We start from the raw sequence: 14,467 nt of genomic DNA, 5'->3' as shown, positions 1-14,467 counted from the left end.
CGACCAGGACCAGCAGAGGAAAGAGCCCAGAGATGCCCTTGGTGCGGGGGTGACTTCCCCTTTCTCACTGGAAGCTGAGAGGCCTGCCATGCATTTTGAAGTTTGGCTTTGGCTTCCAGACCCCCAGGCTTCTCAAGTGCCACTTGATTTATTGCTGTTTGTTTCTCCTGCCTCCTCGAAGTGGCCCCCTCCTGCCTCTCCAGTTGGACATGAAACATCAGCAGGCAAAGGAGTATTTTCCTGACAGTAAGTGAGTGAGCACTTCTCAGCTCTGTCCTCTTTCCTGCTTCTCCCAGGTGGAATGCAGGGCAGTGGTGAGCCACCTGACCACGCAGTCAGGGGTCACGCCCCAAGGAAGCCAGAGAACAGGCCAGATTCATGCAGGGTGCCCTTTACCCAACAAGGGCTCTGGAAACAGCCACAGGGAAACTGAGCTTGAGGAAAGTCAGCTCCATTTTCCCTCCAGCTCCCGTAATGTCAGGGGAGTGTTATCTCCATTCATTACTAAACGTCTGTTTAAAGTTTCAAAGTCATATATGAAGTTACTGCCATTTATATATCTGTGCTTTGGGAAGACCTTACATTCCCTGTGGCTTGGTTTCTTCATCTGTAAAATGGGACAAATACAGTATTTTTCTCAGCATGAAGAATAAATGAGTTAAAATGCATAGAGTGCTTAGAAAAGTGCCTGGCACATAGTAAGTACTAATTATTATTATTATTATTATTATTATTATTATTATTATTATTATTATTATTATTATTATTATTATTCTGTGTAAGGATAGCGTTCAGTTTAGATTGCTTCCACATAAGCCTATTGGACAAATTCTGCCAATAACAGGCTACACTTCCAAACTTGCAAGACAGCTACAGGCCTCTGATAAGTATCAGGATGCAGGCTTGGCTGCATGTGATGGAGACCCCAAACCAGGATGAAGGTTTATTCTTTCTCACATGAAGGTTGAGCTGAAAGAACTTCGCAAAGCCACCAGGAGGCCAAGATCTTTCTCTCTTTTCGCTCTGGCTTCCCTGGGGAGTAGCCACATCTGAATGGCCCAAGCTTCCCCCAGCACCCTCCCCATTTCATCCTGGGAGCAGCAGGAAAGAGGAAAGCAAGGCCAAGAACTGGAGATGTGGTCATCAGCTCTGCTGGCCCTCCACCGCTCAGGACTAGTCCTGAGGCCACATCTGAGGGAGCTAAACTCTGTCCACGTGCCTGGCGTCAAATTCCATGATTCTGGAAGAAGGGCAGGATGTATTGGGGGACAACGTTTCTGCCATACTTGGAGTTCACAATAGAACAACTACAAACTTCAGACATTAGGGCATAACCAGAGGCTCAGCAGCACACACTCTGGAGCCAGACTACCTCAGTTAAAATCCCAGCCTTGCTGCTCACTAGCTGTGTGACCTTGAGCAAGTTACTTGAGCTCTCTGTGCCTGTTTCCTCATTTGCAAAATGCAAAAAAATAATACTACCCAACCCATAAGAATTAATTATACACACAAATCTCTATCTAGTTTAGACTGTGGTCACTTTATAGTAAGCACTATAAAAATGTTTGCTAGTATTGCATTGGTGAACCCTTTATTTTTATAAACTCCCTATTTTTTAAATTAAATTTAACATGTATCTAACTTCTTCCAAGGCAACAGTATCCATGTGCCGATAGTAAATGAAGTATAGTGTTCTGGTTATATAGAATTTTTTTTTCTAATATAATCAAATTTATAATGACACAAATCCATAAATCCTAAAATACTATTTTGGAGGTTTATGCACGTGACACCTGCATCTTGCACATCACTAGTGCATGTGCCCACCACCTCCGGAAATAACCAGAAGACTCAGATTCCCATCATTTGCTGTTTGACCCTGGGCTGTCATTTCTCTCTTCTGACACTCAGTGAGTGCCCTGCTCTATTAAACCAGGAGAGGGTAAAGTCCTTCTCAGGGTGCGGCTGGGACGATGAGATGAGAGAGCGCATGGGAAAGCACCAAGACCTCGAGCCTGGCATGGGATAGGTGTGCCGCAAAGCCCAGCTGAATCTGAAACTCCCCAAAGACAGCTTCTGTCTTTGTTACCCTCTGAGAAGGGTCGACTGTGGGCAGCTTCTTCCTTTGAAGGTTTTTGGAGCGGAAGTAGCAGTTTTAGAAACCAATGGCCCATGACTTTCTTCTTTGCTGGATATAGAAGTATTTTCTTTGAAGAGGGAAGTACTGAATCTGCCATATAATGGTCCATTTCTTACAGTTCCTGTGAAAAGGAGGGCATACGGAGGTCAAGAGCGAGCAAGATGGCCTCCAAACCTGAGAATGTCCTTGAGACAACAGCTCCCTTCTGCCTGCCTCCCCACCTCCATTTCTTTTCCCGTCCTCACCTGTTCCCCAGACAGGTTCTGGAGATAGAATTTTCTTAGAACTGGGCGGCGGGGGGGGGGAATCTCTATTAGAGACGCAGCTCCTTATCTCGACTCCTTATCACTCCCCAGCTCTCCCAGGTCTCCAGCTCATCACATGTCTCGTAATTTCTTTCTGCTTCTTCTTTCTTTATTTAAACTCCTGTGTCCTCATTTCTTGGATTTGCTTTGCAAGATTAAAAGGGAGTGAGTGTGCTGTCTTGAGACCTGAGGTGACATTTGGGTCTCTTCTTTTTGAGAAAGTTCAGCTCCTTTCCTCCTGTCTTCCATCCCTGACGACAACTTCAGATGCCAGGAGTGGCAAGTTCTGGATTCTAATCACTGCACTAGTTTCATGACTTTGGACACGTCAAGATATCGCACCTCCAAGAGGCCCATTTTCCTTTCTGGAAATCCTCTTTTCTGGGGGAAATTAAGTCAGGAGATACATTTAAGGGACCTAGCACAATTCCTGGAATGGAACAGCCAATCAATCAATGTTTTTTCTTCTTCTTTGCCTTCCTTTGGTTCTCTTCACTCCTCTTCTAATTCTTCCATTACTACAAAGCCGGTAAACCTTAACCACAAATTGCTGAAGTCCCAGAAACTCACAACTGGGGCCAGGAAAGGAGAGGAATCTATTTATTGTTGATGCTGATGAATATGATGCTAGGTTATTGAGTATCTACCTTGTGCCAGATCATTTTAGTACCATTTTCATACATATGAACTCACTTAAAATCTTCCCAGAACTCCTAAGACATAGACATGCATGTCACTAGCTAGAGGCTGCAGACCTTGCCCAGAGTCACTCCAATTAAAAACGAGCAGTATTTGAATCTGTTCCCAGGTGTCTTTGGTGATTGAGGTGAATACACTTTCCACGACCTCATGCTTGGGTAAGATGATGGATCATTCTGGTCCACTCAGGAACACAGAAACTATTCCAAGTATCTAAAGCAGAGGAAATTTATCACAAGGAGTCAGTTACACAGGTGAGAGAAGAGCTGAAAGACCCTGCAGGGTTCCAACAGCTGCAGGCAACTCAGAGGTGCCAGCAGGAAAAAGGGGCTGCCACCCCCACCCCCGCCTCATAAGGGCTTTAACCTTATGGGGAGATGAGGGAGCTAACAGAGGCCAGAACTGGAGACCCTCCAGTGGGAACTGCAATGGGGACTGCCCCGCAGGAGCTGAATACCAGAAGAGAAGATGCTAAAGCTGGAGATGCTTCCAGAAGCCCAGAGAAAGAAGCCCCAGCTTCTCTCCTCTGTAGTCTTCTGCCAGTGCCTCCCATTGGCGGAAACCACTTGGCAATGAAGGGCAAAGGATGGCGGGGAGGGTGTGGCCCCCTGGGTGGTGAGCACAGCAGGAGATTACCTGGGAGTAGGCTTTTGAGAAAACCATGCAAAGATCCACTGAGGTAGCCATGACGGAACAGGAAGAGAGATTAAAAGAGGGACCAGTTAACATCGTACACCTACGCTGAAAGAGAGGAACAAAGGAAAGTGGTTGGATGAAGGAAGGAGAGCTCACTTTCATTTGAGGTGATTTTCTGCCTGTCTGGTTTGACTAAGAGTCTAAGATTAAATAGTGTTTTCTTTTTCTTCCAGAGAGATAGATAAAATGCATACTTCAGGGGAAGGAATCAGCCCAAAAGAAGTTACTGTAATAGGAAAACACCTGCACCTACTGGTAAATCTGGCACAAGTACTTGAAGAAAGGTTTGTTATGGAAACTGATGGCCCACCGCAGGATTGTGAGGAAGAGAGCGCTGCTCAGAGCTGGGAGGAAGGCCATTGTCAGGACCGCAGTTGGTGGTGGTGTGGGCTGGGTCCTCTTATGTTCGCTGTAGCTTAGAATGGAAAAGGCTTGGAAAACCGTAAGAAGGCCACCCCAGGCCCCAGGACCTCCCGAAAATGCTGCAAGGACCCTGCCCCTCTCCCCTCCAGGAAACGCAGCGAGTCTGCAGCCAGGAGCTCTCCTGCACTGTCCGTCCAGAAGGGGTCGCAGCCAGAGACGCAGAGCTGATTCTGTGTTACAGCTGGAATATATATCTGTCTGGCACTAACAGCACAAGGGGTAGAGAGACAGTCACTGCACTTTTTCTTATTTCTTTTGGTTTCTGTTTGTCAGCCCACATCGGGCATCTGCCCTTTTCTGCCCAGCAGGTAGACTGTATCCTGGGGCCGTGTTGTATTCTGGCTTCTTATTGGCTTCAGCCAATGGGAGGCACCAGCTGGAGCCTGAGGATGGAGGAGTGAGACATGCAGGCACTTATCTCTTGCTTCCTCCCTGCTGGCTTCAGGTAGCTTCCCTGCCTGAGATTACAGTGCTTTAAGTCAAAGGCAATAGCTTCTTATAGTTGCTAGTCTGTGGCTGCTTCCTCATCCCTTGCTGGTCCTCTCAACTCCACCCAAATTTCTGTAAACAATGTTTTCATTAAACTTTCTCAGCAAACTCTTTTGAGTGTGCTCTGTGTTTCCTGCCTGGACCATGACTGAGACAGCATCCCTAGGATGCTTGCATAGTCACAGAATCTCTAACAGGAGATCATAGAAAACCCAGATGGTGTCAGACATGAGAAGGCCCTTGAACATCACTAGGTCTAACTTCCTTACTTTACAGTTGAGGGAACTGAAGCTCCTCACAGCTAAGTTATGGCCGGTGAGAAAAGAATCTTATCCCAGAATATTTTCCACAACATTACACCAATTTTTTGCCTTAAGTAAAAATATTTTTCTGTGCCAATTACCTCTTGTAAAACTAAAAAAAATGTGTCATCGCAGCAGAACTGCCTTACATAATATAGAGATTCAAAAAGCTGCTATTAAGCATAACATACACCGAATATAACAGCAATTTATGTTATGCCACCTTGCCGTGTTTACCCTGAAATTCTGCTTTCTCTTGAGAAACTAAGATGCACATTTAGGTGTGAATGTGGATGTGCCAACACACATAAGAAGATATATACACACACATATACTTACATTTCTTTCATATTTTCTGTATGCATAAGTACATACTCACAGAATTTTGATAAGATAATAAGATTTAATTATTTCATTATGTATGAAGATTTGAGGACCAAAGAAAATAAATGACTTCTTCAAGATTACATAGATAATCAGTGTTAGTTAGAGGCCGAGCCAGAATGGTGTTATTTTGATTTCAGTCTATTTTTTTTTTCCACTAAATCATGTATCTTTTTTTGTAAAGGAAATTTAAATGGTTGAATAATAACAATCAACACTCCCATTTGTCCTTTTCTTTAAAGTGGTTGTAGAATCAAAAGTGTCCTTCCAGTGAAAAAAAAGCGATAATGAATATATGTATGCTCATGTATAACTGAAAAATTGTGCTCTACACTGGAAATTGACACAACATTGCAAAATGACTATAACTCAATAAAAAAATGTTTTAAAAAATTTCCTTCCCATATTCCATGTCTGTTTAGTCAGTGTTTCTTCTTAGTGAAATTTACATCTAGCATTATAAATTATAACCATTTATCGGGACACAAAATGGCAGGATCTTGATCATACTCAGCATTCACCAGCAATCAGCAGCCCTGGTTCATAAGGAGGAGGATTTGAGAGATTTCTCTCCAATCTTTGTTAAAGTGGACATCCCTGATGGTCTGCCCAGTTTTTAAGAGCTTTGTAAATGGCTCTCTCACCTCTAGGGGTGGTCCCCAGGAACTAAGTGTGTAAGGTGATTCTGTGTCTCTGGGCACAGATGATTAGACCAAGAGGTGGGACGTAATGGACTCAAGTTAGCCAACCAGATCCTCTTCCCCCAGGGATTTGGAAGTAGGAGAGGAAGACTCCTGAATACAGAGAGGCGGAGAGAGAGGCAAAAGATGCAAAGTCACGTGGCCAGAAAATTCTAGAACTGTGATTGGCTACTATCCACCGTATGGACTGGCCAACAGAGAAACTGGACCCACAGAGCCAGAGTGGTAATATGGCCCCTGCTACCAACAGCTCCCACCAGGACTTGGCCATCTTCCTGCCCTGGGATCATGGTCCATGTCCTCCTGTATTAGAATACTTTCTACTTTTATTTTGCTTAAATTGTTAAGTTTGTTCCTACTATTTAAAAAATGCTCTGATAGCTCACACACCCTAAAAAAGTTCCAGTCAACTACGAAGAGAGCTTCCTTGAGGGACAAACCCAGAACTGCTGGGCTGAAAACAGACTCAGCATCAGTCCTGTGGGTCATGACACGTCTAATGCACTAGGTTTGCTTAGGTTGGACCTGCATGAGTTGGCTCAGAAAAACTCCAAGTCACTTGGATAAAGGGGGACTTTACTAAAAAAAATTACATTTTACCATAAGGGCATAGGGATACCCAAAGAGGTTAGGTAACCACTTATTGAGGGCTTACCAGGTGCCAGATACTTCCCACAAGTTGCAACACTTTGTTCCCCCAAAATTTATTTTTACTTCTCCCCACCCCTTGCAGATGAGAAAATGAGAGGCAAAGAGGTTAAGAAATACGAATCAAGTTAAAATCACAGTTGAGTGCTAGAGGCAAAACTTGGAGGCAGAAGACTCTACGCACAAGACACTGATTCACTGACGGGTCTCCTGCCTTAAGGAACCAGTTTGATCACTCTCCTAGCTTTCAGTTTCACCCACTCTCTAGGGCTGGCATCAGCCTGACATCCACACCCGCCAGAATTTCTTCCAGAGGCAGACAGTCCTTAGCACTTGGCCAGTCCAGTTTTGGCAAAGTCCAGCTTTGCCAACGTCAGACCTTCTGGAGGGCTTATAAAAACACAGGTTATTGGGCTCCACCACCAGACCAACTGATTCACTAGATCTGGGGTAAGACTGAAGTTTGCATTTCTAGTACGTTCCCAGGGGATACTGAGGCTTCTGATCTGGGGGACCACAGTTTAAGAACCTAGTCCAACCATTTTATTTGACAGGTGAAGATGCTGAGGTTCAGAAGGTGCAAGCAACCTTCACTGGGTCACACGGTGAGTAACGGAGCCTTATAACCCAGACCTGCAGCTCCTCATATCCTGTCTTTCATTTCACTTGAACCTGCTCACACACTTTTCAGGGTGAACATCAAGGTAAAAGTAAGTATAACAGGTAATTTTTCAGTTTTTCTGGGCAAGAATGATTCAGGATGCCGTTTAGACCTAGAATAAAAGCTAGAAGTTTTGTTTCCTAACTTTTGGGACTATGTACCCTTTCCCTGTTCCATGAAGTTCCCTCTTTGGGATGAAAGTACTGAGTTATGTAAGGACCCTTGCACCTTTCAGTTGCAGGACGGGCATCCCCTCCCCTGAGTCCGTGTCCTCATCTAAATTCGGAAACTCTGCTATTTACTAATCATGAGTGATTTGACCAGTTTATTCATTTCTACGACCTTCTCCATCTATCTGTGAGAAGGGAGCAATCATAACTCCCTCACAGAGTGGCAGAGAGCCTAAAATGACCCTAAACAGTATCCAGCAGAGCCCCTGGAGGTGAGGGGGTCCTCCAGGACTGTTAGTTCTTCCCTCACTTCTCTTTAAAAACAGAATAAAACAGCTTGCAGAGTAAGAATAGAGTGTAAGGCCTTAGAGATCATCTCGTTCAGTCTAAGCATTTTGTAGATGGAGAGACAGAGGTATGAATCATGAAAGCTGGGTAGAACAGAGAACTTTTCAAGGGTCAGGTCATACAATCATCTCTACAGTTGTTTTTGTTTTTGTTTTTCTTCCTAGAATAGAGTGTATTTACACATGCAGTGGCCCTGCCTGAAAGCTAAAAATTAGATCAAGTAAATCCTAGGTGCCATTAGACAATATATTTAAAAAAACACCTTGTAAACTGAAAAACTGAAGAAGATAAGTTACCTTTTTGGGAACCTTTTATGTGCCAAGCACTATATTACATTAGCTCCTTCACTTGTTTGATCTTAACAACAACACTGTGGGGAGGGTATTTCTTCTCTGGTTTGCAAATATAGGAGGAAAATGAGGCTCAGGGAGACAGTGTGGCTGGCCCAAGGGCACAAAAGATAGTAAATGGCAGAAGCAGGACTTGAACCAGGTCTGTCTCTCACTCCCGAATGAATATAAAGCCTTCTTACTTGTGCTGTACAAACACTGTCGTTGTGATGCTAAAGATATACCAGGGACCACTTGACCATCTGGCACCTTACCAAGGGTACCATTTGCATGCAAATGCCACATTTGTCAGGATCATTGGGTCTCAAAGTCAGGTCTCCTTTAGGGCCCTGAGAATGGGCAATTTCATTACAAGGGAAATGGAGATGTACCAGGACCCATGACATCCATCCACAGTCATTACCTGTACCCTACCTGTTGCGCTCCATTTGACTGTGTACACAGAGGGGAGCTCAGATCAACAGATCAACGGTGGCTCGTCTGAACTGAGCACTGAGCAGAAAAGTCAATTACAGAGAAACAGCCAACACTTGGGAATATCTCCTTCCCACGAGTTATCAGACCTTGACACACCCAGAGGGAACTGTAGTCAAGTTGAAGAGCTGTTACACTAAAAATGAATAGGCTTGTTAAATTCATTCCATTTTAGCCCTGAGGGGTAGCAATAGGGCCATGAGACGGAAGTTGCTGGGGGTCAGACTTGTCTTGACACACAAAGGAACTTTTCATTCATCAGAAGTGCGCGAAGATGGAAGAATGGATTTATAAGGCAAAGAGGTCCTTTTCACTGGAGGTGGATAAATACAGCTTGCATGAATGCTTTTAGGAGATGTTGAAGATAACGTTCAAGCAATAGGTAAGTGGTTGTACTATTAAGAATTTTTTCTCTTACAAAGGGACAAGCATTATTGCCAAGTAAGTTGGGAATACCCAAATCTTAGCCTCATCCCAGTGACCGCTTCCCTGTTAGGTTCTTGAGGAACTTATAGAAACAGTGGAAAATGAAAAACAAAATGAATACTTTATGATTGATGGAGCCAGTGTGTTTCACCCCAAAGGAAAAAAATCCAGTATCACTAGGTTACAGAAAAAGCCTCATCTATGTACCCGTTAGGATTTCCACCTTCTTTCAAGCCCCAATGGATCTTAGAATCATAAGCTCTCTGACGTGCTGCACTGGCCATGAAAACAGAACGATGACAGGTTTGTCAGATGTGCAAGCAAGGAAGAGAGGAGAAGAGATCACAATAGCCAGGTGTTATGTGGGCTCTAGCTTAGCTTCCAGCCCAGCTGCGTGGAGGAAGCAGAGGGGAAAGACCCATGTATGTTTATGCAGTGTTTCGATGCGTGGTGACACTGTGCACTGCCAAATGTGGTACCGTGCGTGGCCCGGACTGTAAGATCGATCGCACTGCTAATTCCCCTGTCCTGGCAGAGGATTGGCAGGGGTGCTGCCTGCATCTTCTCCCTCTGACACTTAATGTGTGCATTGGACTTCGCAGGGACCAATGAGGAGAAGGTGAACCTGGAGGATAATATACTAAGTGAAATAATCCAGTCACAGGACAAATACTTATATAAGTATGATTCCACTTATGTAAGCATCCAAAATAGTCCAATTCACAGACACAGAATGAATCGTCATTCCCAGCGACTAGGATCTGGGAGGGATGAAGAGTTATCATGCAATGAACATAAAATTTTAGTCACCCTAGATGAAAAAGTTCTAGAGACCTGCTGCACAACGTGGGTTAACAATACAGCACCGTGCACTTCACAACTTGTTAAGAGGATAGATCTCATGTTGTGTTAAGTACGACAAAAATGAAACAAAGCAGAACACGAACAAAAAGACACCAGGAAACATTGGGATGTGTTGGGTACGTCTATTACCTCGACTGTGGCGATGGTACCACAGGTGTTTGCATGTGTCTAACTCATCAAGTTGTGCACATTTACTATGTACAGTTTCTTGTATGTCAGTTATACCTCAAGAAAGCTGTTCTGTATGTTTTTTTCTCTTTTTTTTCTCCACTCTTTTATGTATTTTCCATGCTTTCTACACTGAATGTGATTCCCAAGCTAATGTCATCAGTGTGAACTACACCTTCAAACTTCAGACTTGCATATTCGACTGCATCCTTGACATCTGTACTTGGATGTCTAATGAGTAGCTCTTTGAGCTTAGCATGCCCCAAACCTACTCCTCCCACAATCATGTTTGTCTTAGAAAATAGTAACTCCATCCTCCCTTTGGTTAGGCCAATTCCTGGAGGTCATTCTTTACTCGTTTCTTTTTATCACTAGCTCAGGTCCAATCCATAGCAAATCTGTTGCCTCTACCTTCAAAGTAGAACCTGAATTTGACCATGTGGTCGATTACACAACTATTCTGCAACCATCCACACTTCTTTCCCTGTGACGCTCCCACCTGCAGGAGAAGTTTTCCTCTTTGCCTTGTTGAACTCAGAAGCAGTTCTGTGACTTGCTTTGACCAGTCTCTCTTTTACAGCTGCCACTGTTTCAGATGGAAACTATCTTGCCAGCCCGCATCTTGGAGTAAAAATGACATGAGTCAGAGCCACAGACATTCCCCAAAGCATGCGTACTTCAACAAGAAATAAACCTTTGTTGTTCTATGCCACCTTTGTTACTGTGGCAACTCGGAGCCTATTCTGACAATCACGAACCACTTCTGGTCACCTCTACCGCGATCACACTAGCCCATGCCTCCTTCATCTTCAGGAGTGAGGCGCAATAGCTTCCCTGTTTCTACTCCTTCCTCCTATGGTTTATTTTCCACAAGGGAGCTGAAGTGATCCTCTACATACATAAATTGAATCATAACACTCCTCGACTCAAAATTTCCAACAAGTTTTCTTCTTACTCAAAATAAAGGACGACATCCGTGCAGAATTGTTTACAAGGTCCTACATGACCTTGTGGGTCATTTCTTCCACTCCCAAGTTCAAGATCATATCACTCAGACCTCATAACCTACTCCTCTCCCCCACCTAACTTAAGTCACCTGACCTCCCTGCTGCTCCCCAGACGTCTAAATACAATCGTGTCTCTTAACCTTCGCACTTGCTGTTCCCTCTGCCGAGGTGCCCTTCCCTCAGATATCCCCCAGGCTTCTCTCTCACTTTCTCTGCTTAGTGCAGTGCTTCTATGTCCCACAATTTACCTTTAAGCCTTGCTTCACCTTCTACAATTCTTTATTTTTCTCCAGTAAGGTATATTATCATCTGGTCTACTCTACATTACTTTATATACCATCCATTTCCTCCGCCTAAAATGTGAGCCTCACGAGGGCAGGAATTTTGGTTTTTTCACTCACTATATTCCCCAGGGCCTCAACTGGTAACTCAGCACAGGAACAAATAAAATAGTGTTGAGTCAATGAACAAGTGAACTTTTTTTTATAACCAGAAAGAGTTTAAAAAAACACACACACACACACAAAAATGAGTAGAGAACAAAGTATTCCTTTAAAAAAGCAGCTTAGCTGTGGAGGAGACATGTTCACATACTAACATGTCTCAAATTTAAGGGCCATATTAATGAATGCTGTCATATGAGTGGCATCTCTGATATTTTAAGCTGCCCACTTTGAGGTCAAGCGGCACCTTATGTAGTTAGCACGAATTTACTCATTTCTTGCTTAAAAATAAACTGCCTTAAAAAAAAAACAAACCTGTCCCTGTTTTGCTGACAACAACATTTAAAAATCAACTAGGAAAAGCTGAAGTAAAATCTTACCCTATTTTACAGTTTGGTAGAACATTACCATTTTTAAAGATCTTTTGCATTCTTCGTCTTTCCTTGTTGAGGGGCCTTCACCCCATTTTATAGTTGGGGAAACAAAGGCTCTTAAGGATGCAGTGACTTGCCCAAAGTCACAGCAGAAGAGAAGTGGCAACACCAGAATTCGAACCGAGGCCCCCTGACACCAGGACCGAGGGTCCTGTTTACGCTCCAAGTTTATCGCACTCTGTATAAGGTACTGTATGAAATAAAATCACGTGAATTAAAATTCTTTGCAAATGGCAAAGCCAAAACAAATGCTTTTCCTTCCTTTCTTCTCCTTTTTAATTATTGCTGCTACTACCATTCACATGGCTTATTTTGAAAACTGTGACCTCACTGAAAGGGTTCGAACAAAAGCATCTCCCAGGGTCTTTTTCAGCATCAATAGTCAATGATTTATTTTCCTTTAAGATCCTCTGGCATTACTAAATGGGCCTGGGCAAGTCCTTCCAGAAAGATCAAAGAAAAGGCTGTCAGGGAGGAGAGACAAACAGGAGAGAGTTCAACACCTCAAAAAAAAAAAAAAAAAAAAGGTAATTATTTCAGAGCAGGAGAAGCCAGCCAACAAAAACACCACGCTTGAGGGTTTCAAATGAAAGTCTCTTTTCAACCATAGCTTTAATGGAAACCACTAATGAATCAGGGCACCTGGTAAGAAAGAAATAACAGCTTCAAAGCAGGTACGGGCTGGGCTGGATTATAGAGGCTGATCTAAGTGAGCAGGACAGGACACGGAAAGTTGGTTTTATTGTGCTGGGAGGCACCAGCGTTGAGCGTATCCATCACTTATTCATTCTCTTCAACAAATGCTTGTTGAAGGCCTACTATGTGCCAGGCATCACTCTTGAGATAATTCATTTTCTAGCTGTGAGAAGAAGTATGGAAGCTAACAGCAAACAAGCTAGTCCAGATGTGGTATCTCAGCCACCTCACTCTTCAGTGTCTCCCTTAAGCAGTAAAGGCTTGGAAGCTGCTACATGGGTAGATGCCTGGGTGAACTGACAAAGGTGCATTTGTTGGTGGGAACATACTCTGTATTAGTCTGCTGGGCTGTGTAACAAAGTACCACAAATAGAGTGCTTAAATGAGACATTAATTGTCTCCTGGCTCTGGTTCTGGAGGCTGGAAATTCAAGATCAACGTGTCAGCAGGGTTGGTTTGTCCTGATGGCTATGGGATTGTGTGCCAGGCTCTCTCCTCAGTCTATAGGTGGCTGTCTTCTACCTGTGTCTCTTCACATAGTCTTCTCTCTATGTCCAAATTTCCTCTTTTTATAAGGACACCAATCATATTGCTTTAAGCCCACCTTGATGGCCTTATTTTAACTTGATTACTTCTTTAAAGACATGGTCTCCAACAAAGTCACATTCTGAGGTACTAGGGGTTAGGTCTTCAACATATAAATTTTTGTGTGTTGGGGGAGGGACATAATTCAACCCATAACACGCCCCTTCTCAGGCAAAATCAGCCATGATAGGGAGTAGACAAGGAGGTAGTTTAGTTCAGTTGAACTATAATTTACTGAAAGTCTTGCGATCCATCAGGCACTAAGATGCCTGGGACACGGCCCTGCCCTGAGCAGTAGTTACATCCACGTCCCATTGTTTCATGAGCTTCCCACTGGAAGCCAGGATCTCTGCTAGGCACTGGGCATGCAAATATGAATGAGAAATGACCCTAGTTCTCTAAGAAAGATATAGAAACAATGATTACATAATGAGGAAAATACACCTACCCCAAGGCTGAGACACTAGGGAACACATCACTTCGGAGGTGACAGCTGGATTAAACCAAGAAGGAGACATAGAAGTTACCCAAATGTGATTGAAGTGTCCACTCCTCTCTGCATCATTCCGAGTTCTCTAAAGACTCAGAACCAACAGAATGTGCACGTGTTTATGCGGATGGATAAAATCTACAAATCTATCTACCAAGAGATTGATTTTTTTTTGAGGGATTGGCTCACATGATTGTGGACGCTGATGAGTCCAGCATCTGCAGGGCAGACTGGCAGGTGAGATGTCCAGGAAGAGTTCATGTTGCAGCCTCAGTCTAAACATAGACTGAAGGCAGAATTCCCTCTTCCCTGTGGGAGGTCCATCTTTTTTCTCTTAAAGAGAGTGGATGAGATGGATGAAGCTTGCTCACGCTGTGAAAGGTAACCTGCTTTATTCAGTGTCCACTAATTTAAACGTTAGTCCCATTTAAAAAATACTTTCACAGCATCATCTAGACTAGTGTTTGGCCAAATACCTGGGCACTGCAGCCTAGCCATGCTGACATATAAAATTAACCATCACACTCTGTCCCCTGTTTAGTAGGGGGCATAGATCATACTTGC

This window comes from Camelus ferus, chromosome 12, assembly GCF_009834535.1.
Source record: "Camelus ferus isolate YT-003-E chromosome 12, BCGSAC_Cfer_1.0, whole genome shotgun sequence".
Lineage (NCBI taxonomy): Eukaryota > Metazoa > Chordata > Mammalia > Artiodactyla > Camelidae > Camelus > Camelus ferus.
The sequence above is the reverse complement of the archived record's forward strand: the minus strand, read 5'-3'. Positions refer to the sequence as shown.